At 44.4% G+C, this 25,338-nt stretch overlaps 1 long non-coding RNA gene across 5 annotated transcripts; it reads right to left on the reverse strand.

Moving 5' to 3' along the window:
- LOC123573060 (uncharacterized) lies at window positions 1-24,829 on the reverse strand. 5 transcript variants are annotated; one of them, XR_010587047.1, is made up of 5 exons: window positions 24,636-24,829; window positions 15,690-15,876; window positions 6,960-7,066; window positions 3,826-3,915; window positions 1-701 (listed from the first exon to the last, which is right to left on the reverse strand). It is a non-coding gene; the product is annotated as an uncharacterized lncRNA (long non-coding RNA). The 5 variants fall into 5 exon arrangements; XR_010587053.1 differs by having other exon boundaries at window positions 3,760-3,915; XR_010587050.1 differs by having other exon boundaries at window positions 24,610-24,829.
- Window positions 24,830-25,338: the final 509 nt, after the last annotated feature.

The following is a 25,338-nucleotide window of genomic DNA, read 5'->3' on the forward strand; positions in this document are numbered from 1 at the left end:
TGCGGACCAGAGCTTTTATTATTATTTCTGCAGGAAGGAATGGGTGAGGCGGAACAAAAAGGCTTAGGCTTTACTAGCTTGAAAAATTTCAGCAGGCTCTAGGGCATAGGAAATGTCCTCAGTGTCTGATGTCTTGCCCTGGGGTAATGGGCGGTGGATGGATAGTGGCCTGAGTGTGGGCTTTGTATTGGTTGATGTACATATGAAGGGTGTGCTCACAGGCGAGTTGTTTACCATCTTTAGGAATTAGTTAACCTGGAGGGACAGTCCCTCTAGAGCAGGGGTGTCCAATCTTTTGGCTTCCCTGGGCCATACTGGAAGAAGTAGAATTGTCTTGGGCCACACAAAAAAAACACACTAACACTAACGATAGCTGATGAGCTTAGCAAAAAAAATTGCAAAATCTCATAATGGTTTAAGAAAGTTTACAAATTTGTGTTGGTAGATTTGTAGATGTCAAGTTCTCGATCATCTTGAGGACCTGAATTTGACAATTTCCAGATTGTTCGTGTTCTTTTTTCATAATAAGTAGCGTTTTAGGAGACCTTTGTTCTAACCGCTAGGAATGTGCTTCTTAGCGTTAACCACATTATTGTTTAGCAGATCTGGTGGTTTTCTGTTTGGTCTTCCTTCTGGAGGGAGGTCTGCACCTGTGTCAGTCCCAGCCTGTATCTGGATGGCTCACCGTTCAAATCTTCAGGCTCACATAAAAGGAGAAAGGAGAGAACAGATACATTTTCGGTAACTTTCCTTTGCCAGGTCAGAGACTCACAAATGGGAGAGAAGGAAGGAACTAGAATTTGAGCTATTTGTTGCAGGAAATGTCACCATGGAGATTGCTTTCCTTTTGGTCTAGCAGTCAGGAATTCGCTGGGACAGTGTCCCTTCCATTTCCCCGTGTCACCCTCATTAAATCCAGCCACAACGTACCCCAGCTCTCCAGCTAGCATTGGCTGAGAACAAGAACCACTCTTGGGAGTGGAGAGGGTAGGGACAAGGATGGATTCAGGGAGACTGGTTGAAAGTCCACTGAAGCAATGTGGGCCAGAGGGAGTGGGAGTGACCGGATTCTGGGTAGATTTTGAAGCAGAGCGGAAAGGATTTGCTGATGGTTGGGATGTGGAATATGGACTCTAGAATATTTTCATTTTTTACATGAGCAACTAGAAAGAATGAGGTTGATACGAGAACTGAGATGTGAAGAACTGTGCAGAGAACATGTCTGTGGTAAAAATGGAGAGTTCGGCTCTGGACATGCAAAATTTGAGAGTCTATAGAATGTCAGAGGAGATGTTAAGTGTGTGAGCGTGCATTTCGGAAGGCAGGTCTAGACATTAGTATGGAAGTCTTCCTCCTGTAGATGTCTTTAAAGCCGTGGGATGGGGATGAACGTGGAAAGATCAAAGACCTCCTAAGAAGCTACTGTTTGGAAACTAGAAAGAGGAAGAGAAACCCGCAAATGAGACTGAGACTGAGAAGGAGTAGCCCATCAAGTATTATAGAGATGCCGAGCATGAAAAAACACACTTGAAGTATTTTGTCTATTCTCTTACTCAAAAATAATCAACACAGAAGACTTCTGTGACCCAATATGTGAGGATTTCTTCCTACCAGCAAGCGTGCAATCAATTCTGCAGCAGTTATCAGCACGTTGTCCTCCAATCCAACTCCATTCTGACGATGTATACCTGGAGGTAGCATCAGATCCCACGGGTTGAGGGATCTGTCCACAAGCCTGCCTCCCATTTCCAATGCTTATGGAAAGCCCAGGTTGAGGTGCAGCTGAGTCACCCAATCTAATCCTGCTGTGGTCTTTCAGGTAACCAGCACCCAACCTGAAGCTACCGAGGGGCCGCCAGCCATTAGTCAACTCATGAGCATACAAAAAGATATCGCTTTGGAGATTCCAGGGATTTTAGGATTCATATGCCACAAAGTAGGCCAAAGACCAAATATACACTTCACAATGGCACAGAGACCAAAACAGCAGGTGTCCTAGAGGCCGAGAGAAGAAAGTCTTTTGACGAGGCAGCAGTCATTAAGACTGGGACACTGACCCCTGGATTTAGCAATGCACAGATCTGGGTATCTGGACAAGAGCAGACTGAGAAGACAGGGAGAATGAAGGCCTAGTAAGGGCGGGTGTATGGAATGATAGGAAGAGATGCAGTGGAATGGGCAGCTGTCAGTCATAACTACCACCTCAGAAATGTAGGTGAGGGAAGCAAAGAAAAGACACAGCAGTGGGAAGAGGTGGCAGGATCGGGAGGGTTTTGCTATTATCGTTGTACTGTCATAGCTGTTAGGAAGAGAGCTCTTGACGCCCATTTATTCTCTAGGGAGGGGGAAGCCAATGACAGGAAAGATTGAAGGATGTTGTCCTGGAAACAGAGAGGCAGGCGAAGTGGGGGATTTCATAGTGGGATTTGCGGGACTTCTTCTGATGCTTCTTTTTTTCTCAGGGAAATACAGAATAAGGACAAGAGCTGAGAGTGAGGAAGGGAAGGGTCTCTCTGTGTGTCCCACGAGGGCTACCCTACTCTGCCAGCCCTGGGAAGCCTAAAATTGCCGCGGCCCCTCCTCCTTCAGGACTGTTTCTTTGCTTCTCCCTTTCCTGAAAATCAAGTCTGTATGGGTTGAGTCTTTACCACTTGGTAATTTCTAGAAAGTTCCCTTCTTGCTAATGCCCTTTGCAAATTGCTGCTGTCTACTTTATGAATTAACAGGATTTATGCTTGATGTGGCAGATTTCCTTCCTTCTGTCCCGTGCTGTCAAGGCGTGTCTTTAGAGGAAGACTTCATTCAACTCAATAACCCAAGTTGGCAAGTTTTCATGTAGTGCCATGGGCCCCACACTTCTAGCTCAGAGCCTTAGCTAACAGCAGGTGGCCCCACCCAGCACCATCACATTTTTTATGCAGCACAAGTAAATGTCCCTGGGAGAAGCAACTATCACTGATATTCTCTCCTGCACTTTACCGCTCAACCAACGCATGCCCAGGTCACCTGGGTGTCAGGAACAGTCAAAGTAGCCCGTCATTGTGCTTGGAGGGCCAGTGCCTTTGATGCAAAAAAAAAAAAGGAGGGAAAGAAAAATAAAGTTGGATGACTTCTCCCCATTTTGCTCCTGGTTGGTTATTTTGCAGGGTAGAAGGCTTCACTTTATATTTTAAAGAAAAATAAAACTTTAACTGCTTCCTACATTAAAACCTCTATGACAAATTTAGTCAGAGACTTAAAAAGCACCATTTAAAAAAATAGACTATAGAGATGTGATCCATGTCGGAACCTACTTACCACTGCTGGCTACCATCCAGAAAACATGAAACAGTGTCCACATTACATTTTTAGAAAAGGCTATTCTTGATAATACATAATATATCCTTTTATTCATTATTGAGACCCAAAGGTTAAGGCATTTGAGAATGTTTCTTTTCAGTAATAGAGCAAGGGGGAGGGAGAGAAAGAAAGAGAGAGGAGAAAATACACGTTAATCTCTTTGATTAGGGGCAAAAACATTTTAGAAGCTCTGCAAAGAAAACATACGAAGATAATAAAATAGCTGTTGGAAAAGAAATTCATTTTGATTGATTGGAAATTACTTAATTTGCTAATAAAACAGCTACAGTGTAGCTGCCATTATGATTGATACTGTTAAAAGGGAATACTTAACTTGTAGGCAATATTATTACCAGTTAAAGGTTTTTGCTTTTTTTTTAAGTCAAATAACGAAAGCATGGAAGGAGCAAATTAAAGTACCAGAAAAAAGAAAATCCAATTTGTGACTAAATTTTCCACAGGATGATTCTTTCCCCACCCCCTTACTTCTTGTTCATTTTTTTTCCTTAGTATGTTTCTTCCATCCGGGTTTGTTCCAAATTAAATTGTGGTTTTTATCCATTCAAATGCAGATTCCTGAAATGCAAATAATGTGACATTAACAAAGAAGAAGAAATCCTGGCCCCGAAATTCCCTAGTGAGATTGTCTTTACTCAGGAGTGCGGGGTATTGGAGGTGTAATAACACTGAATAGAACAACTCCATCATACCTCTCCATGGCTGCTTTAGTGAGAATTGGTTGGATGTTAACTTGGGACTTGACCACGGCAAAGCAAAACCCTGTCAACAAGCACAGGCAGTATGCAGTTCCCGCACACACACCTTGTGCCATTCTGCACTGAGTTTTCATCGCCTCTGCAAGAATCTGCAAGAATCTGCCACGCCTGGGACAGATGTTGGGTGGAAATGTGGAGGTGATTGACAAGACCCTAATTCCCAGCATTTCACAGTGAAGAAGGGAAGATCCATGTGTGTGCAAATGACCATAAGCAGGGACACAAATTTTAAGGGAAAAGAGAGCTCTATGAGGGAAAGAGAGATTGTGATGGCCTCCACTGGTGGAGGAGGCACAATGTGAAAAGAGCTTTGAGATGTTAGAGGGTCTTTGACAAGCACAGGTGCTCAAGACGGAAAAGTAGCCCTTCTGTGATAACTATATTTTCTAATCCTGAGCAGGTGTGTATGTGTGGGAAGGGTGCTTAAGGACCTGTCAACTGAAAAATGATGATGTTCATAAATTAGGAAATGTATTTCTCATAAATGGCTGCAGCCTGCAGGGTGGCCACCCTGACAGGCTGGGAAGCGGAGCCTCCAGCCAGGCCAGCGCAGTCCAGCCTGACACTGTGAGGAAGGGACAAAGGGAACAGAAATTGATGCTGAGTGGGGTGCCCAAATATATGTATTTCATAAGCTCTAGGAAGTGTCATGAATATCTATGAAAGGAGAAACATGCGTGTGAGCGATTGAGCTTCATGCCCCTTCATGGGTCCCAGATACAAAAAACAGCAGCACTAACATGACCCGAGGGAGGAGTTGGCTCTCTGATGTCAAAAAGTGAAGCAGAGAGCACAAAAACATGTACTGTGGTACATTCTTCATAGACTAGCCAGAACCATTCCCTGGCCAGTGGTCTCTTATCAGTCAAAAAAGGAGAGGTAGCATCTGGCAGTTTGTCAGTATCAGTGGTGGAGTCTTTGGAAAGGGAGAAGAAAGCCTAATTGCGGTTAGTAAGGGAGTGGGTATAACAAGGTGTGTCTGAGCCTCCATCCACCATGGCAGAGAACTCAGTTTTCAAGGTTACTCTGGAGTTCTCTTGACTAGGAGATAGTCCATTTGGTCATTTGGGGGGCTTCAAGTTTTATTTTTACTTCACAGATTACTTGATTTAGCAGCCCAATTATATCAAAAGTATATCCCTCTCTCCTCTCTGTGGCCCTTGAGCCAGTAGCTATATGGCTGCAGCTATTCCAGACATCATATCTAGACCCAAGAGCTGGTGAAAAAGAGCTACGGTCTCCACTGGAAGTGCTTTCTTAGGAGACAGAAACCCCTGGATATCTTTATCTCATTTCTTATTGTTGAGGCTGGGTCACAGGTCCACTCCTGAATCAACCCTGGCAACAGGAAACGACATCATTGTCCTCACACCCAAATGGCTCTTCTTTGGAGCTAGTGGTGGAATCTGCACCTCCTGAGGCAGGAGGCTGAGCAGGGAATGGATAGACACCTGAGCGCAATTGAGGCTCTGACTGCAAGGAAGGAAGAGAAAATTTGTGTTCTGTTTGCAACCAGTAGTATCTACTAATAGGCGAATTACGACCATTTGACTTGGAAATAGGAATATCCATTCTGTCATTGAGATCAGTGGTTTCCAAATTCAGCTTCCTCGGATTCAAATGAAGACTCGTGACAGAAGATGCTGACTCAGCAGGTCTCAGTGTAACAGAGCACAGGCTCAGCTGCTCGCTGTTTCCAAAGCCAGTAACAAGGATGAAGTGCAGTGAAAGAAAGGTGACTTTAGTTCCAAAGCTAGCACTGGGAGTAGGGAAATGGCCAAGGCTCATGCTCTAAAGGAACCACTTCAAAAGCCTGGATTGAGTGCAGGGATTTAAAAAGGGAACTTTGATATGGGAGGCATGCAGGAGTTGTGTGGGCGTGTAGGGGATGTATGTCTTGTTTCAATGTCTATCTTGAGTTATGGTCCACCTGGAGCATAGGCTGGCACCATCTCAACAATGGACAGCCTTTAGAGTGTCTAATCTTCAAGTGGGGGAGAATTCCACAATGGGGCTTTTATACCTGATTTGTTTCAAATTTGCCCCTGGAATTTCTTAACAAGCATATAGTTAGATAAATGTGCATGGTATGAGTTTAACAAGCATACAGTTAGATAAATGTGCATGGGGTAATAGAGTGTATGGTGGGAAAGGGAAGAGAGGGGAATTCCAAAGTAAATGTCAAGGCTATGTTTTAAAACTAAGGGAAAAAAGCTTTCTGTAATTTGCTTCAAGGTTTCATCTTGAGACTAGGGAGAAAGGAGAAAAAGAAGAAGAAAGAAGTTTTAGAATGTGTTTTGAAGCTAACCTGCTGGATTGCATGAGAAGGGCTCAAGTCTGGCCTGGGTCCATGCTCACTCATGGGCTTTGTATGCTAACAGAATGATGTGGTGGAATGACTCAGCTCTCCTCACTGCCACTGCTAACTGCAATATGAACTCACTCAGCACACAACATACAAGAGCTGGTCTGTGCAGATACTGCACAGGTGCTGGGGCTGAAACAGAGGCACTAATGGGCCTGGGTTTTCAGGGAAACTTATGCCCAGTGAGAAGTCATTAGCCTCAATAAAATGGGATTCTACTAGAAGAGATTTATCAGTCAAGAATGGGTTATCAGTCAAGCAAGTATCAAAAAGCCTGACACCAGAGCTTTGAATACAGATGGATATTCCTAATTTTACTTACCCCATAAATGTGGAAGGAGGACATTCAAAGCTGGTGCAGCTAGTCATAAGTGCCATCAAGCACCTGGGGCACACTGACATCCAAGTGATCCCATGTAGCTGAGGAGGCATGGTCTCCCAGCGGGGCAGTGCCCAGAGAGACAGAGTACAGTCCTTACCTGCCACTGTCCCCAAGGCGGGGCAGTGGGATCCTTTCCACAGTGGCTACGTCCAGGTCACACCCCACTTCTTATCAACTTCTGAAGGAGCTTGATACCTTGATATTCTATAAAAAAAGCAAAATGGCCAGGAAGGTAGGATATCTCATCATGGACTAAAATATATGTAGCTTAGTCTAGTACAATATAATATTAATATCAGCATGCATATATATGTGTTTAGGACTATGTATAGTGAGTTCAGTCATTCATTTTATTATGGTTTTAGAGGTTTAAGTTACAGAAGCTCTCAAGCTATTACTTATATACTTCTATGTAGATGTCTGGGCACACACAATAAATCACAACATGATTTTAAAATAAAGCCTGCCTCCTTCTATAGTAGTAAGGACAAGTACAGCAAAACTCCAAATAAAAATAACTTAAATAAGTCAGAAATTTTTTTTTTCTCTCTCTCTCTCACTTAAACCTGAAAATAGACAGTCCAGATCTGGCATATTTCCTCTACTTCCTAAAATCCTCAGGGACGCAGACTTGTTCTATTTTGCCACTTTATCAACTCTGGGCCTTGATCCCAAAGCCACTGCATGGTCCAATGTGGCTGCTCCAGCTCCAGTCGTCACATGACCAGCTCATTTCAGACAGCAAGAGCAAGGAAAGGAGAATAAGGTAATGCCCCTGTAAACCAAAAGTAACATTCTAAGCCCACCAACCAACTGATGGATCCCCCTCTCAGCTAAGGGCATTCCAAAGTAAACCTGAAAAAGTAGTTCAGGCCATGATGGGCAGTGGGAGTCAGACATGCATCATTGTACTCTCCTCCCTTTGGAATTAAGGCAGAACTGCCCAGCATTATCATTAAAAGATATAAGACTGACAAAACAGACTCTTTGTGGCAATAAGATAGCAAATTCCAACCTAACTCTAGTATAACATCATATGACAGATAGAACAGGCCCTGAAAGAAATCAGAGTATTTTACCCCCAAATATATTTCTTTGACATATTTTGCAATCGCCCTGCAAAGCTGTCTCTTGTGAAGAAAATGTACATTCTGTAGAGAATCTCCTTCCCTTTCCAGGTCTCTTCCCCGATCCAGGAGAGAATTAACCAAGAGTCTGGCACCTTTTAGATCTGATAAGAGCACTGAAGCCTGCTACCTGGAGGCTGCATCATAAGAACCTTGATCGGTCGGGCACGGTGGCTCACGCCTGTAACCTTAGCACTCTGGGAGGCTGAGGTGGATCACGAGGTCAGGAGATCGAGACCATCCTGGCTAACACGGTGAAACCCTGTCTCTACTAAAAATATAAAAAATTAGCTGGGCATGGTAGTGGGTGCCTGTAGTCCCAGCTACTCAGGAGACTAAGGCGGGAGAATGGCGTGAACCCGGGAGGCAGAGGTTGCAGTGAGCCGAGATCGTGCCACTGCACTCCAGCCGGGGTGACAGAGCAAGACTCTGTCTCCAAAAAAAAAAAAAAAAAGAACCTTGATCTCCACACCCTCTTATCTTAACCCAGACACTCCTTTCTATTGCTTCCAGATCTTTAGATAATAACTTAACTCTTCCAACCAATTGCCAATCAGAAAATCTTTAAATCCATCTATGACCAGGAAGTTTCCCCCACCCCATCAACCCCCTTCCCATTTCGAGCCAATGTACACCTTACATGTATCGATTGATGTTTGCCTGTAACTTCTGTTCCCTTAAATGGTACAATCAAGCTGTAAACCAACCACCTTGGGTACATGTTCTCACGACCTCCTGGGGCTGTGTCATGGGTCATGGTCCTCGCATGTGGCTCAGAATAAATCTCTTCAAGTATTTTACAGAGCTGGACTCTTTACACTGGTACCCCAGCATTTTAAGGACCCTTTCCAGAAGTTTCCCACTACTCTTGTTATAGCCCATTGGCTAAAATCCAATCACATAACCACACTACACTGTATGGGACAGGAGAAAATGAAGTCTTTACTCTGGGTGAAACCACCGTTGCAAAGTTATATCTGAGACAGTGAAAGAGATCTGACCTAACCAATTCCATCTTGCTTCTAACTTCCAAGCTGTCCTTATTCATTCCTGGGTGTAGACTCAACTAACTTTGGGAGGAACTTAGTTTATAGTTTATAGTGTAAAACAAAGAAGATAACAGCCCTTTCCCAAAACAAACTCCCTTCTTGGCTGGGGACTAAACTGCCTTTGTAGGACTAACAAATTAGCCAAAAGATTATGGTTTAGGACTTATGCAGCTGGAGGCTACAAGATTCTGATCCTTCTCAAATTGTTCCTGGGGATAACATCACTATTGTAAAGCTTCAGATCAGTGCTTGAGATACTTTGCAGACCCTGCACTTGGTGGCTCAGCTGGCACCACCCAGGTCAATAAACAGGTTCATCTGATTTTGTGGGCCCCTCCCAGGAACTGATTCAGTGTAAGACAGCTTCGACTACCTATGATTTCATCTCTGACCTGACCAATCAGCACTCCTTACTCACTGGCTGCTCCCTATCCACCAAGTTATTCTCAAAACCGCCAATCCCCGAATGCTCAGGGAGACTGATTTGAGTAATAATAAAACTCCCATCTCCCATACAGCCAGTTCTGTGTGAATTACTCTGTCTCTATTGCAATTACTCTGTCTTATTAAATTGACTCTGTCTAGGCAGCAGGCAGAGTGAACCTGTTGGGCAGTTACATGGGTAGCCATATAGGCCAGGCTAAAATAGACAAGGACAGCTAGCAGGCTCAGCCTTCCCCTCTTACTAAGGAATCACGGAGACCTCAAGCAAGATGTGAGAAAGTCCAGTCTAGTCCTTTCAAGATTCTATTTCTTCTCATCCCAGGTGTGTGTCCCAGCGAATCTCCTCTGTGTTCTCTGGGATAAACCTGTCTGTGCAAGTAGGCACTGAAATGATATTTTCCTATATTTTCCAGAGAGAGGGGTGTGGGGGCTGTGGTGTTTTTAAGTGACATGTTGCAGCCCCTACTTCACCGTTAGAGGCCTGCAGATTATAATGCCTGGATGGGCTAAGCGGGCTTGAAGGACCCTAGGAAGGGCAGTCGCTGGTGACTTCTATTCCTAAATTAGCAGCGTAAAGTCAGTGCAATCTTGGCATTTAAGAGGATTTGCCTTTCTCGGTGCATCTCCCTAAAGTGAAAGCTGCAGGTGCTTATTACCAGGACTTGGCTTCCTGCTTTCTTTCTGAGCATTTTTTCTCTTTGCATAGTTTTAACAGTTGAGAAAATGACATGGCCTGCTTTGGCATTTGACAGAAAGAGAGCAGATTCTAGGTCAGAGCACTTGAAAAGGGCTCTCCCACCTTGCTGAAGCCTTGGACTGTGACACTTGGCTGGCCCGTACAATGAGATATCCCTTACCATCCTGTGAGTTTGATCTTTAATTAGTACCTGTGCATTATGTATCAATTATATGACCTCCTCCTAGCCCTCCCTTAGCTTTCTAGAATTAGCAGGGCAGACCTGGAATTCCACAGGGAACTAAAAGGACACTGTCACAAATAAGGAAATAGATCAAATTTCTAAGTTTAGCAGCGACTTCGCCTTCACACAGAGATTCCCAGAACGCCAAGCCTCGGTGCCAGTTTCTGCGGCCTGCGTCCTCTCCTTTGAAGTTCATGTACTATGCACAGCAAGGCTGGCAGCTCACACTATTTGTAGATGGGTGATAGAAACATTACCTAGCCCTGCTTCCTTCTTGCTTTCCTTCTTGCTAAATGGGGTGGGCTAGACCTCAGGGAGGCAGCTCCAGGAATTTCACCCCTGGCTGGATTTCCAGAAATAATTGTGGTCAGCACCCTAATCCCTCAGGGGCTGCATTGTAAGTGGCTCCTACTACGTGTGCCCTGGGGCATAGATTCAGTCTCCTACAGGCTGGAAGGGGGTGGGGAAGGGCAGAGCTCCGAATCCTAGCTCCTGTAAATTAATATTAAGCTCTGTAAGAAAATCTTTTTTCCTCTCTATAATTTTTACTGGGAAAAAAAAAAACACCCTAGTCATTCCATAAAGCCTAGATTTCCCCAAGAGATTTAAACTCTGTTTTATTTTTCAGAGCACAGTTATTGTGTTGCTGCATTTCTGTATAGAAATACCTCATGGATCTATTTCTTCCATTTCCCAGGCTTATATGTTGATTCCCTGAAAACCATATCAAACAACTTTTACTTCAACTCTTGCCACCAGAACTATTTCTTGGTATGTTGATCAGATTTTCTGAACCCTAAATCACGGCTCATTATCTAATGCATATTCAGACAATGAATGACTTAAATTGTGACTGACCTTGAAAATCTGGTACATTTAGTTGACAAATCCCTAGGTCCAGCTAGCCAAGACCATGTTTTTGGGTGGTCTACCCTGTGGCATGAATAACAGCAACATTTTTGTACTTTCTATGTTCCAGGTACTGGGCTAAATGCTTCAAAGACACTCCTCAAAAGGGCTTTGACAGAAATGCTGGTCCTGGCTTGGAATATGCAGTGCGGAATGGCAACTCACATGCCATGGCCCATTCCCTTGCCTTCCTCTACCATAATGGAGGAGCAAGGAAAGCAGCCTTCCCATCCTTCCTTGCAACTGTGGATGACCATGTGACAGACTCTGACCAATGAGATAGAAGCTGAAGTTTCTTCTCCTCTGGAGAAAACAACAAAGCCTTATTCAGAAGGCTTGGTCTTGTTTGCCTTCTTCCTGCCTGGAACTCAGACATAAAGCCCAGAGGAGCAGCATGAGAATGAAAGTTCTTTAGAAAAGGAATTTAGAAAGAACCTGAGTCCTTGAGGCTTCTGCTGAGCCATTCTACCAGCCCTGGACTTTAGACCCCCAGACGCCTGGTTGTGTGAGATGAATATCTTCCTTTTTAGTTAAGCTTGGGTTAGTTGAATGCTCTGTAACTTGTAACCATGTACTTAGCAATTTCATAGCTCTTTATCATGTAAGTGCCATAGGATCCTTTGGGTGTTGCCTTTGCAACCAGAAGCCTCTGTGGCTGGTGACGCCATTCCCCAAGTTTTGCTAGGGCCCACTGGACTCGTTCTGCTCACTTAGTCTGGCAGGCCGCACCTGGCTCATGCTACCAGCCCAGATCCCATGCTTGCCAAGGGTGAGCCAGGCGGTGCGGTGCTGTGAGGGGTGCGTGAGTGAGTGATCACAGGGTCTGGCCACTGTGCACAGCCAGGCACGCTGGCTGTGGCAGGGAAGGCAGCTCCAGGTGCAGGTGCCCGCATGGGTACCAACTCCCTGAGAGGCTGCAGCTGGACCAGGTGTACCACAAGCGATCTCCACTGCAGGCACTGGGGAACAGAGTGGTGCCCACAAGCTTGGAGATGCCAGGAACTGCTGAGCCTCAAAGAGGGTATTACAGCCCTGGCTCGGGGAGCTCCTAGGTCTAGGTTCCCCAAAGGGCTGCAGCTCTTCTCTCCTTCTCTCCTTTTTGCCCACAACAAGGTGAGCAGGGGATGTGTTTCAGCCCTATTGTGTTGTTGCGTTACAGCTCTCTCAGTCCTGCCATTCAGTGGATCCTGAGTTCTTGTCTGACATCCAGGAAGAATGAGGTGTGCAGACAACTGTAGTATGAGCAAGGTGAAGAGGTGCTTTATTAAGTGACAGTACAGCTGCCAGGTGACCCAAACTGGGTAGCTTCTATCTACAGGCAGCTCATCCCAACAAGTGTGCAGCCCTCAGCAGAGGAGAGCTGGAGTAGGTAGCTCCTGTGCTTAGGCAAGTCGTCCTGATGAGTGCGCAGCCCTCAGCAGATCAGCAGAGAGGATACCCACAGTGGGTAGCTCCTATCTGCAGGCAGATTGTCCTGACATCTCCCTGAGTCTGACTGAGTCCAGCTGAGTCCAAGGGTTTTATGGGTTCAGAAGGGAGAAAGTGCATGTTGATTGGTCTATGGGTGGCCCAGAAAAAGCACCAGAGGTTTTCATTCCTGGCTGTGGACTCCACATGGAACTGGCAACCCAGCCCCCAGGCTTCAGACCCTCCCTGGCTGAAGGTGGGCTTCACCACAGACCTGCCCTTTTCTGCCCAGAAACCTGTCTGCCTCCTGCCACCATCTACATATCACCCATGGTGCCCAGGCTGTTCATGCTGAGGAGTGTCTGCAGGCCCATACCAAACCACCCTCAGCACCCCCTCGGCCTCCCTCCTATGCTCCTCAGTGCCCAAGTCCAGAGGGAGCCAAGGCAGCCGGGAGCTGGTGTGTCAGCACTACCTCAAGTGCACACACACCTGGTCAGTGGTGACAGCACCCAGGCTCAGCCACAACTTTGTTCCAAAATTGGAGTGGGTGCCGGGAGCAGGGAGAGGTCAGGCAGCAAGAGCAGGCACTTCCAAGTCTGCGGGAGCAGGGGGCCTTCCTGGGTCCCCCAGAGCACAGGGATGCCCAGGTCCACAGCCGCAGCTGGGAGACTGCAGCTATGCCCAGGAGGGTGGGGCTCCCACCCCTTCAATTCAGAAGAGGGCATGGCTCCTGCCTGTTGCTGGCTCTGGACGTCTCCACGGAGTATGCAGCCCTAGCCGTGCCTCCCCCATTGCAACCAGCGTCTTCACAGCGGCCACCCCAGATGGGCCACCCCTGCCATCATAAGGAGTCTAGGGCAACATAGGTTATGTCACTTGTTCAGTGCCACTCAGCCTACCAGTGGTAATGCTGGTGTACCCTGAGGAAAATGACTTAGGTGAGTCTCAATCAATTTAGTGGTTCATTTTGCCAAGGTTGAGAATGCGCCCAGGAAATGGAGACACAGGCCACACACACCTTGCATTTTTTCCAAAGAGGAGTTTCAGGGCTTTAATATTTAAAGGGTAAAAAGCTGGCAGGAGATGAAAGGAGGAGATTTCTATGAGTGCTCACTGAATCTGTGTGTTGCATGTGAAAAGGAGAGGGTAGAGAAATAGTCAATTATGCATTTGTCTCGTGCTTAGTAAATCTGTACTTTACATAGGATAAAGTAAACAGAGCAGAAGCAGAAGTTAAATACGAATTTGTCTTGGAGAGGGTGGTGTGGGAGATGATTTCCAGTCTCCTCTTGTCCCATGCCCATGGAAATAAGCTGTTAATTCACACTGTCAAGGTGAGGGAGGCCACCTGGACAGACATGGGTCCTTTTATCTTGTAGCTATCTATTTAGGAACAAAAGACAGTTTTTTTGTGTGACTTAGCTTCCAAACTTTCCTTTTCCCTTTGGTGTATTGAGTTTGGGGTCCTGGAATTTTATTTTCCTTTCACACTGACATCTGGGTGTGTCCAACTCCAGCATTTGCGCCTGAACAGCATGCTCTCTGCCTCCGTAAGAACTAGAAATCTGGAGGCATCAGGGGCTCAGAACGCTTCTGCAGTCACTTCACCTATTCTCTCTCTGTTTCCCAAGTAGTCCTGTGAGTTCAGCTTTCAGAAATCTGGTCCAGATCTCATCAGGGTTGGCTGGGCATACCTCCCTGTCTGTGTGAGCCTGGGAAGGCACATGCCCCAGTCCCAGCTAGGCCTAGATGGGGCAGCCTCCCAGGTGTCTTTACCAGCCCTGTGGCATACGCTTGAGTATGGCCTTCATGTAAATGTCTCTTTTCTAAAGGAGAATCCAGTTTTAGGTTCCCTTAAAAGAATTCTTAGCACGTTTCTAAAAACCCTTCAGGAATCCAGAGGGCAGCTGAACCCTTACTGATGATCTTTCTACGCTGGCAATGAAAGAAATGGGCTGGCCTATCCAGACCCACAGGGCCTTGTCTTTCTGGACCTCACTAGGTAACTGGGCTGAGGAAGCCCAACCCTTGGGGGTTCGTAACCTATGAAGCTGGTCACCCAGTTTTTACAACAGGAGGTTGGTGAGACACCAGTTCACAGTATTACAGGTATCTTCACTATGTGGACTCTCTGGAGAATATCTCGAAGGCTAGTAGTAAGAGGAAATGCTCTTCTCCAGAGAAATTGGCTAAATTTTATCTCATGAACACTGGGACTCGTGAAGTAGGTTATTGATGGGGTTCAGGACATACTACCCCGGAATATGGCACCTGGGCATTTGAGGAAACAGTGGAAGCAGGGAAGTCTCTCTCACTGTCCCTCAGCCCTTCTTCCCTGATGGATGTCATAAAACCCAGGAAGGTCACTCTTCGACTTTCTTCTGCCCTTCTCCCCTGAAGCAGGTCAGAAAACCCTCATTTGAGAAGTGCCTTCCTATACCCAGAGAAAAGCAACATCCTTATTTGTGAAGACACAGGGCCAGAGATGAGTCGGAACAAAGAGGCCTTGCTAAGTTGTCCCCAGTTATCATCATTAGGTCATCTCCTTTGTCCAATTATACTTCTTCACAACTATTCATTCTTTTTCAAAATAAATATAAAAATAGACAAGTTCACCTGTTTCTTTGGATCTTCATTTCTGAAGGTTTCAATGTCATGAAAAACTTCAATACATTTGTATGCTTTTCTATTGTTAATCTGTCTTTGGTTATAGCCATGAACCTAACAATGGAAGAGGAAAAGAAATCTTTCTTCCCTGACATTATATATTCCTGATATGACCTGCCTTAAAAAAAAAAAACAAAAAACCTGGTACCCAATTAGTATTTCGCTTGCAATTCTTTCTGCCCTATTTTCCGTTGATTCTAATTTATTTGTAAAATTCTGTTATATGTATATTTTTGGAGGCCACCTGAAATCTCCTTTTCATGGGGAGGAATGGTACGTAAATAAATAAAACTTCACTCACCCAAGAACTTCACTGACTGCTCCTATCAGATGCTCCTTTTTCCATTGCCAACTTTCCTCAAACTTGGGATGGTCCTCCCGGACCACCCAAAATCTAAAGGGTAGTAACAGCTTGTCCATCGCTTATGCAGACTGAAGAAAACCAACATCAGCTGAGAGTCCTCCTAGAAGAAGACATATGAGGCCTCCTGTCAAAAAGAAAGATGGACACAAGGTTTCTCAAATGTAATTAACTGTTTTGATGGGCAATTATTTTTCTCATTCAATCTAACTGAAACATTCAGAGTTTGGCAGTCAGGGTTCCCAGGTAAGCATTTTTTCTTTTATCAGTAGGGTGCCTTTCTGACACCAGGTGACTCCAGCCACTGGGGTGAGGCCATTAGAATGGAGCTGGCAAGTTGTACCAGACAGGATTGCTGTAGTCTGAACCCGGAAGAGGCCAGCAGCATCACCACCCTTGCCAGGTAGCCCTGCCATTGAAGTGCATTTTCAGAATGTATGGTTGTGACCCTGAGATTTTAATAGTGGATCTATATGTTAAATGGGGAAAAATAAGGAATAGAGATCTTGTTCCAGTTATCATTATTCATTATTTCAAGAGTATCTGAACTTTCCATTGTTAATGGGAACCCAGTTCTTCTCACTATAATGATATTGCAGGCATTCTCTCTGCTTTTTTTCTTCCATGTGGTGGTTATTTAGGGACAAAAGTTTTTAATTGTATTTTAAGAGGCAATTTGTATTTCAGATTGATAAAACTCACCTTCAAGATGAAATATTGCTGAGAAACCCTCCTTTTTCTTGGGCCAAAGTTATTTTTACTTTTAATATTACGGTGGATTGTGCAAATGGTCATCAAGTATTCTCCTCCCTGTAATCCACACCCTTGCACATAGCTTTGTAGCTCCTCCCATCCATAGGTGAAGTCTTCCTCCATCCCTATGTCTGGGTTGTCTGTGTGACCTTCTTTGGCCAATGGAACAGTAGAAAATGGGATGTAAGCAGAAACTGGGGAAGCACATGTCCACTGGAACTTGTCCTATTGTTGTACTTGGAACCTTCCTGTACCACATGACTCAGCCCAAGCTGGCCTACTGGATGAGTGATGTCATGAATGTAGTCCCTTCATTCCTGTTGCTGGCCTGTGGCAACCCATTTGCAGAAACACAGCCTACAAGCTGAATGGTAGCAGACCACAGACATGTGAAGTGAGCCCAGCTAAGGTCAGTGAACAACCAGCCAGCTGAGCCCAACCCAAACTGGTAATCCACAACGTTATGAGCTAATAGATGGCTATTGTTTAAACTACTAAGTTTTGGCATAGTTCGTTATGTAGAAAAAATTAACTGATTTAAGATATCTGGCCTCGTGCATGGAGAGGAAAATTCTGGCATGAATTTCTTAACCCCATGCTAAAGGATAGCCAGATAAGCCCTTGTCATTCAGGGGCTTATCTGATAGCACAATGACTTAGAAGAGTGTTCATATTAGCTTTCAGTTCTGAACAAGTGTATACGGTCTTTTGGGCTATGTTTACATTTTCTTTGGTGCAAAATTACATATGACTACAGTCTTCTTTAGCTCACATTAGTACAAGAACTTATGGCGGAGACTGCTAATTTTCCTCCAGTATCCGTTCTTCCCTTGCAAAGACTGCAGCCAGACTGTCTGGTGATTCAAATCTCATTTCATTACTTATTACCTATGTAAACTTGGGCAAGTTATTCATGACTCTGTGTCTGCCTTTCCTCATTTGTTAAATAGGAATAATAATGTATCTCCCTTGTAGCATTGTTGTGATGATTAAAGGAGGTAAAACAGAAAAAGCTAGCTATTTCACATCACTGAATAAAAAATTCAGTGATGTGAAATACAGGCCCACGTTTTTGCAAAGTTAATGAAATGACAGGGGTGAGCATGTGCAGAGAGCTGGCTGAGATTCCGAGTGACAGGGCTGTACAATGTAAATTCCTTCCAGTCCTGGCCACAATTTAGCATTACGTGATGCCATCTGATAGCTCTATATCTTACATTTTAATGGGGACAATTTAGGTTCCTGTGGATGGCTACATTTTTCAGGGTAGTGGCAGCAATTTAGAATCTTCCACTTAATTGGTGACTGTGTCAGCCTGATCCAGAGATATTGAGCAGGGATTATTTATTTATTTATTTATTTAGACAGAGTCTTGCTCTGTCACCCAGACTGGAGTGCGATCTCAGCTGACTGCAACTTCCGCCTCAGGGTTCAAGCAATTCTCCTGTCTCAGCTTTCTAAGTAGCTGGAATTACAGGCACATGCCACCACACCCGGCTAATTTTTTGTATTTTTAGTGCAGATGGGGTTTCTCCATGTTAGCCAGGATGGTCTTGATCTCCTGACCTCGTGATCTGCCCGCCTTGGCCTCCCAACGTGCTGGGATTACAGGCGTGAGCCACCACGCCCTGCCGAGCAGGGAGAATTTTAAGAATGCCAGGATTTGACCTCTGATCCCCGACTTCCAGAAATGGGGCTGGTTACTATTTCCCTACTTAATCTCTATCCCCTTCATGCCCTTATGAAAAAGGACAAATTCCTTTCTGCCCCCTTCACCTATTCTAGTCCAGGGTCTAATAGTGAACTACCTTCACCCATGCTGATGAGGACTATCACCTCGAGAAATGGTAGAAGAAGAAGGTAAGAGGAGCTTGGGTCCCTGTGGAACCTCACAGAACAAAGTGGAACTTTGCACCACCTGTCAGTTTGGACTTTTACATGAAAGAAGTAAATCTCTTATCTTATTTAAGCCACTGTTATTTTCATCTTTATCAGCCAAACCAATATCCTAACATAGTACTGCTCTTATAACTAATGTCAGTTTTTTGAGTAAGTAGGGAAGCTAGATGCATTAGCTTCCTATTGCTACTGTAACAATTTACCCTACCTTAGTGGCTTAAAACAACTCACATTCATTATCTTTCAACTCTGGAGGGCAGAAGTCCTAAAATCAAGGCATTGACAGAGCTACGTTTCTCCTGGGACTTTAGGGGAAGAATCTGTTCCCTTGCCTTTTCCAGCTTGCAGAGGCTGCCCACATTCCTTGGCTCACGGCCCCCTCTCCCATTGGTAAAGCCAACAACGCCAGGTTGGGCACTCTCATCGCATCACTCCAACCTTACTCCCATCATCACAGGTCCCTCTGACCCTCCTCTTTTGCCTCCTTCTTCCGTTTATACAGACTCTTGTGACTACATTAGACCCACTCACATAGTACAGAATAATCCCCCCTTTTCAGCATCATCAGATTCATAATTTTAGCTCCAACTGCAGCCTTCATTCTCCTTTGCTATATCACCTAACAGATTCACTGATTCCAGGACGGGGACATCTTTGCGGACCAGTATTCTGCCTATCACTCGGAATAAACCATGCCCTTATTCTAAGAACCGCTTCTTCCTCATGTGCACTGAAGCCTGGAATTTTAATGTTGGAGAGCTATTCCTTTGTGTCAAAGTACTCTGAGGGAGATACGACTGAGCCTTCAAGACCCCTGAATTATTTAGCTCCTGTAATTCTGACTTTCATATTCTAAGGTAAATGAAAGAGAATTACAACCCATACAAGTAAGTATAGATGAACTCATATCTTCCTCCAACATTCATAACCCTTCAGCCCTGGGACTTGTAAAGCTTATTTTTGTTTGTTGAGACTGTTGCAAGCTATGTACAAGCTGTGAGTCTTCAGCTCTCTTGAGTTAGTATTGGGATTCAGATCACATAACTGTCCATAGAAAGACACAAATAGAATCATGTTGCTTCTATTGAAATCCTAAGAAGTCTAACTGCATTTTTTAAAAAAAAAACTTTGTTTTAATATTTTTTTCTTAATTTCATGATAGGTATTAACTGTATTTTAAAATTTATAGTGTTTGCAAGTGAGACTGTTATTGTGAAAGAAGCATGCACTTTTGGGGCTAACAGATCTGAGTTGAAATCCCATCTCTATGATTCATTATTTGTGCAATCTTTTTCCAGTTATTTAAGCCTTTTCAACCTCAGTTTCTTCATCTGTAACATGTGTTTTGTACATACATTGTAGGGTTGTTCTGAGGACTATAGATACTGTTTTAAAAACACTTCTAATAGTTCATGTTTAATAAACAGTCATGATTATTTATCCTGCAAGTATCTATGTGCACCCAACAGAGTAGGACCATCTTACAAGCTGGCATCTGCGAGGAATACAAAGAGTGTAAAACATGCCTGCCATGTGAGGCAGTTGGGACATTGTGACAAGAATTCTCAATTAAAGAAAAAAAAAAGGAGGCATATGATCTTGAGCAGTTTTTTTTTCTTTCTTTCTTTCTTTCTTTTTTTTCCTGGGCTTTAATGTCCTAATCTAAAAAATAACAACTAGATTAGATGAGCCACAATGTTTCCTCCAGCAAAGACTTTCTGTTGTGCTAAGAAGAACCCTCACTGTTGGTATGTATGACTAACCCATGAAATAAATAGGAATTTAACCAATTGAAAATGCTAGCTATGTAGGAAACCTCAAAGTCACAGGCCAAGAATGAAAAGTTGACCCGTCTAGTGCTGACCTCATAGCTGGAGCTGAGGACCTTGCAAATGACTTTACCGTCATTCAACCACATCACTTTTAGTGCCTCCTTTGAACTTGCACTGTATCCTGGGGCCAAAAGGCACTGTGAACTGGAACAAAATGGTAGGCAGCTGATTTGAAGAGAAATTGCACACAGAACTCATAGGAGGCCGTTGCTTCAGCCACAAAAGTGCACCAAAGGGAAGCATTTAATACTATCAACTGAGTGTGGAGCTAAATTATAGCCACTGGAATGCCATCAGTGCTGAGTTAGTCATCCAACACTAATGACAATCTTCCATTTGTTCACAATATTTTCTGATACCTTTTGCTTTTTGTCCTTCTCTTTGGGAAATAATAGGACATTTTCAACTTGGGTGCTGTTGTATTTGAGACTTTCTTTCAATGTACAGTTTTCTACCAGATCACAGCAAGAGTAAATTATATGTCAACCAATGATTTCATAACAAAGCTAATTTCCATTTGACGAAAGGAACAAAAGGTGGCAATGTAGTCAAGAACATCCTCTTATGCAGAGTGACGGACTCAAGTACAAAGCTTAGGAGGATCATTCCCAGAAACAGCTATGAGAGACAGGCTGTGAATTTGAGGCTGCCTATGGTGACAGCTCCCTGAGAGGATGAGAAGGGCCAGGAAGAGGGTGACTGACATTTCTTTGTGTAAGTACTAATGGGAGAGTCAGCAAACTCAAACTCCATGGAAAATAAGAGTCCATGCCTGATACACACAAATACAGAAGAGGTTGTCATACATGTGGGATTTCAACAGTTCGAGAATGCAGGGTGCTTAGTTGATAGAGATGCACAATAAACGTTAGCTGGCACATAGTCCCTGTTTATTGAGTCAAGCCAGTTGTGTTGTCTCTTAGTGTCCCATAGGGAGGCCCTGGAATCAGAAATTACCTGCCCAGCTGGGCATGGTGGCTTAAGCCTATAATCCCACCATTTTGGGAGGCCGAGGTGAGCAGATCACTTGAGGTCAGGAGTTCAAGATCAGCCTGGCCAACATGGTGAAACCCCGTGTCTACTAAAAATATAAAAATTAGCTGGGCATGGTGGCGGGGGCCTGTAATCCCAGCTACTCAGGAGGCTGAGGCACAACACAAGAATCACTTGAACCAGGAGGCAGAAGTTGCAGTGAGCCGAGATGGCACCACTCCACTCCAGCCTGGGTGACAGACCAAGACTCCATCTCAAAAAACAAAAAAAAAGAAGAAGAAAAAAAAAGGAAAGAAATTACCTGCCCAATATCTGGACAAAAGATTTGGAAAATAAGGAAACATTGCTTCTTGGACTTTTGCCTAAGATCAAGTGGAAAATAGGGAAACAAAGCAGCTTATATGATTTTCCTTCTAATTTCATTCTATATATATATAGAACCCGCCTCCTGGGTTCACGCCATTCTCTTGCCTCAGCCTCCCGAGTAGCTGAGACTACAGGCACCTGCCACAATGCCCGGCTAATTTTTTTTGTATTTTTAGTAGAGATGGGGTTTCACTGTGTAAGCAGGATGGTCTCGATCTCCTGACCTCGCGATCCACCTGCCTTGGCCTCCCAAAGTGCTGGGATTACAGGCGTGAGCCACCGCGCCCAGCTCATTCTATATCTCTTATGGCAACCAAGGATGGAGAGGTGATTAGAAACTATTTCTGAAGGGAATATTAGCCTAAGAATTAAGTATAGAAACAACCTATATTTTCTTGATTCTGGGCTTTTGCCTCTTCTATGACCCAAGTTATCCTTTTTCATTTTTACTGAAGTGTTTCCAAAAGGAGGTTTAGAAGCAGCTTAGCATATTTTAGAGTTTACGTTGAAAATAATTGCATCTTTTCTTTTCGAGTTAACAATGCCATTAGATTGTTCTAGGAGCTTATTGCTTGCCCAAGGTTGTCATGAATCAACCAAATTGGCCTTTTTATTCCTAGCTTCTTCTTTCTCAGGTCCAACGAGATACATTTTACAATGAAGTAATCATCTTTTTTGAGGCTATGTTTCTACTGAAATTTTAGATTATCTATATGATTATAATTGTTCAAAAACTCTTAAAGAAAGATACACTTGGATAAGAGTGAAATCACATTTTGAAGATTTCCTTTGTGCAAAGTCGATCACCAGTAAATGTTTATTCAATGAAAGAAAATTAGAAAGGAGAGCAAGAGAAAACAAAGAAAATAAAGAAGAAGGAAAGAAAAGGGAGGGAAGGATAAAGGGAGGGAGAAAGGAATAGAGGGAAGGAGGGAAGAACTAAGGAAACGGGAATTACCTCCCTAAATTTAACCGTTTCTAATCACTGTTTAAAGTCATTTTAAGTAGCTTTAGTACCAAAGCCTTGTTCACTACTTACCTGCAGCTATCCAAAAAGAAAGCACTGATTTTCCCTGCATGCCTTCCTTACTCACCTCCCTTCTTATCCTGTGCGCTTATTATGTGTTGGGGTATGGCCAGAAGGCCATGCAAGTAAGGTTGCCAGATAAAATATAAGACACTGAGTTCAATTTGAATTTATGATCAACAACAAATACTTTTTCAATATAAGTTGGCCCCAAATATTACATGGGGCATATTTATACTAAAAAAGTATCTGCTGGGTTTTTTTTTTTTTTCTTTTTTTTGAGACAAAGTCTTGCTATGTCACCAGGCTGGAGTGCAGTGGCGTGATCTCGGCTCACTCTGCCTCCTAGGTTCAAACGATTCTTCTGCCTCAGCCTCCCAAGTAGCTGGGATTACAGGCACATGTGACCATTCCCTGCTAATTTTTTGTACTCTTAGTAGAGACAGGGTTTCACCATGTTGGTCAGGCTGGTATTGAACTCCTGGCCTCAGGTGATCCACCCCCCATGGCCTCCCAAAGTGCTGGGATTACAGGCGTGAGCCACTGTGCCCAGCCTCTGCTGTTTATTGGAAAGTCAAACTGCACTGGGCTTCCTGTATTTTGACTTGCTGTCTGGCAGCTCTGCTTTCATGGCTTTGCACTTCATGCAGCTGCAGTCAGGATCGCCCTTGAGATTCTCATCTGGAATTGTTGGGTGATCAGCAACCATCCCTCAGATTCTGAAGGGGCTCTCCACATCCCTGAGGCTCTGCAACCCTGGCAAAGTTTCTTCCAGTCTGCGGAAAGAACCTCTCCTTTCTACCACCCTGCTTTTCCTGCCGAATTTCCTGCCTTTTAAAATTAGCATTTGTACAAAAGTTGCATCTCATTAAATTGCATAATGATACACATAAATCATCATGGCTGGACTTTTTTTAATGCCGTGCTTTTTGTTTCTCCCCCCATAATCTGAATTGGAACACACAAATAAAGGTGTTTGGGCCTGTAAAGAAATATAGAGCATCTCTTTTCTGGTGTCTTTCCACTTGGAGGTGCCTAGCAGCTCTCTGCTCTACCCTGCAGCAGCCTCTGAGGATGGTTTCCACACAGCCCAAAGCACCCGTAGTTGCACAACCTCAAGCTGAGAGGAGAGAGTATCATACTCAGAGGCCCCCATGCTCTTAACTCCCGTGTGGAGGGCTGGGCCAGAGCCCGCAAGACAACCAGGCTCATCACTTTGCTGTCTTAGAGGGAAGGAATTATTGAGACATTTCATTGCTTTTTGCCAACTTAATGTCTACATAACCTACTCATTAAAAGTAACAAGATTGAAACCGTCAATAATTTGGTAATATTTATGAATCAAGAACTACACGCACATGCACACCCGCACACCCACAGACATATATACATCTGTATAACTTGCTTCGGAGATGATTCTTTCAATAGACAAAGAGATGATAACAACTTGGGGAGGCCACACAGCACCCCGCAGAGGGACACTAGGGTGTGGACGATATCCACAGAGTTACAGTCACAGACATGTAGGGAATTCTTGACAATAAAAATTAAAGAACGTTAAACGAAATGGTTTAGTGATGATGTCTTTGCAAATGGTGATGCAGGAAAAGCAGTTATCCTTGAGCTCTATCATAGCAAGTCCCGAGTCAGCATGGAGAGAATCAGAAAAGTAGATGGAGCCCATCTGAGATGCCCCTGGAGTCAATCCCCCCGAGTGAACTACTAGCAAGAGAAGTGTTAGGAGGCAGAGAAGGAGGCTGTGCAGAAGAAAGAGCAGCACAACCTCCACAGGGGGGAACCAGGCTAGACCACAGCCAGGGGAGTGGGGACGGCATGGCTTCACTGCACTTTGCCTCCCCAGTCGCACAGGATAGGTGGCCTTTGCTATAGTCACCAAAGTTAGGCTGGTACAAGACAAACCAAGGTGCTAGAGGGAAGAGAGTGACACCCGTAGAGTGATCCCAGGCTTGGGAGGCCAACCCATGTCTACCTTTTGGATCTACTATTTCGTAGCACCTGATAGAATCTGCAGGCTGTTGGCATCCGTTTGGTCAGAGGAGCCAGGCTTCCGAACATAAGAATGATTTCGAGGAGAAAGAGCATCCAGAGAGAGAGACAGAAGCTGGTAAGCAGACGCTCTGTGGTTTCAAGCTGTTTGTCCTGGGACAAGTTGCTTAACTTGCAAAGCCTCGGATTCCTCACTTGCCAACAAGCTGATGAGGCTGACAACCTGCTTATTGGGAAGATTGAGTGAGGTCATGAAAGTAAAGCCCTTAGCTTAGTGCCTGGCTTCTAGGAAACTCTGAACAAAGGGGATTATGATTATGACTGTTACATAACCCAGCTAGGACAGAGCCCTTCGTTTTCCATCTCCATGCATGTAATTTAGTAGTCTATGGGAAACTATCAGAGGTAGAGGTTGTGCAAGTTACACATTGATTCATTGAGTGAAAATGGGGCTGAAATCCAGCCAACCCACCTCTCTCCCAGAGTTTGTCATCTTCCCAGAGGGGCATCATTTTCTCAGTTTGCACAATGGCATTACGTGGGTTAGTGGAGGCCCTGGAATGAGGGCAGCCTTGACCACTGCATAATGCTTTTTTGGGAGAGGAATATGTTTTTTGCCCCCAACCCCAGCCAAGGTTCCCTAGAGTAAAGATGACTGTGAGTGCTTATCCTCTTCCTGGGTGCCTCTGCCTTTATCAGTCTCCCTGGCTTG

Source organism: Macaca fascicularis, chromosome 1 (assembly GCF_037993035.2).
Source record: "Macaca fascicularis isolate 582-1 chromosome 1, T2T-MFA8v1.1".
Classification (NCBI taxonomy): Eukaryota; Metazoa; Chordata; class Mammalia; order Primates; family Cercopithecidae; genus Macaca; species Macaca fascicularis.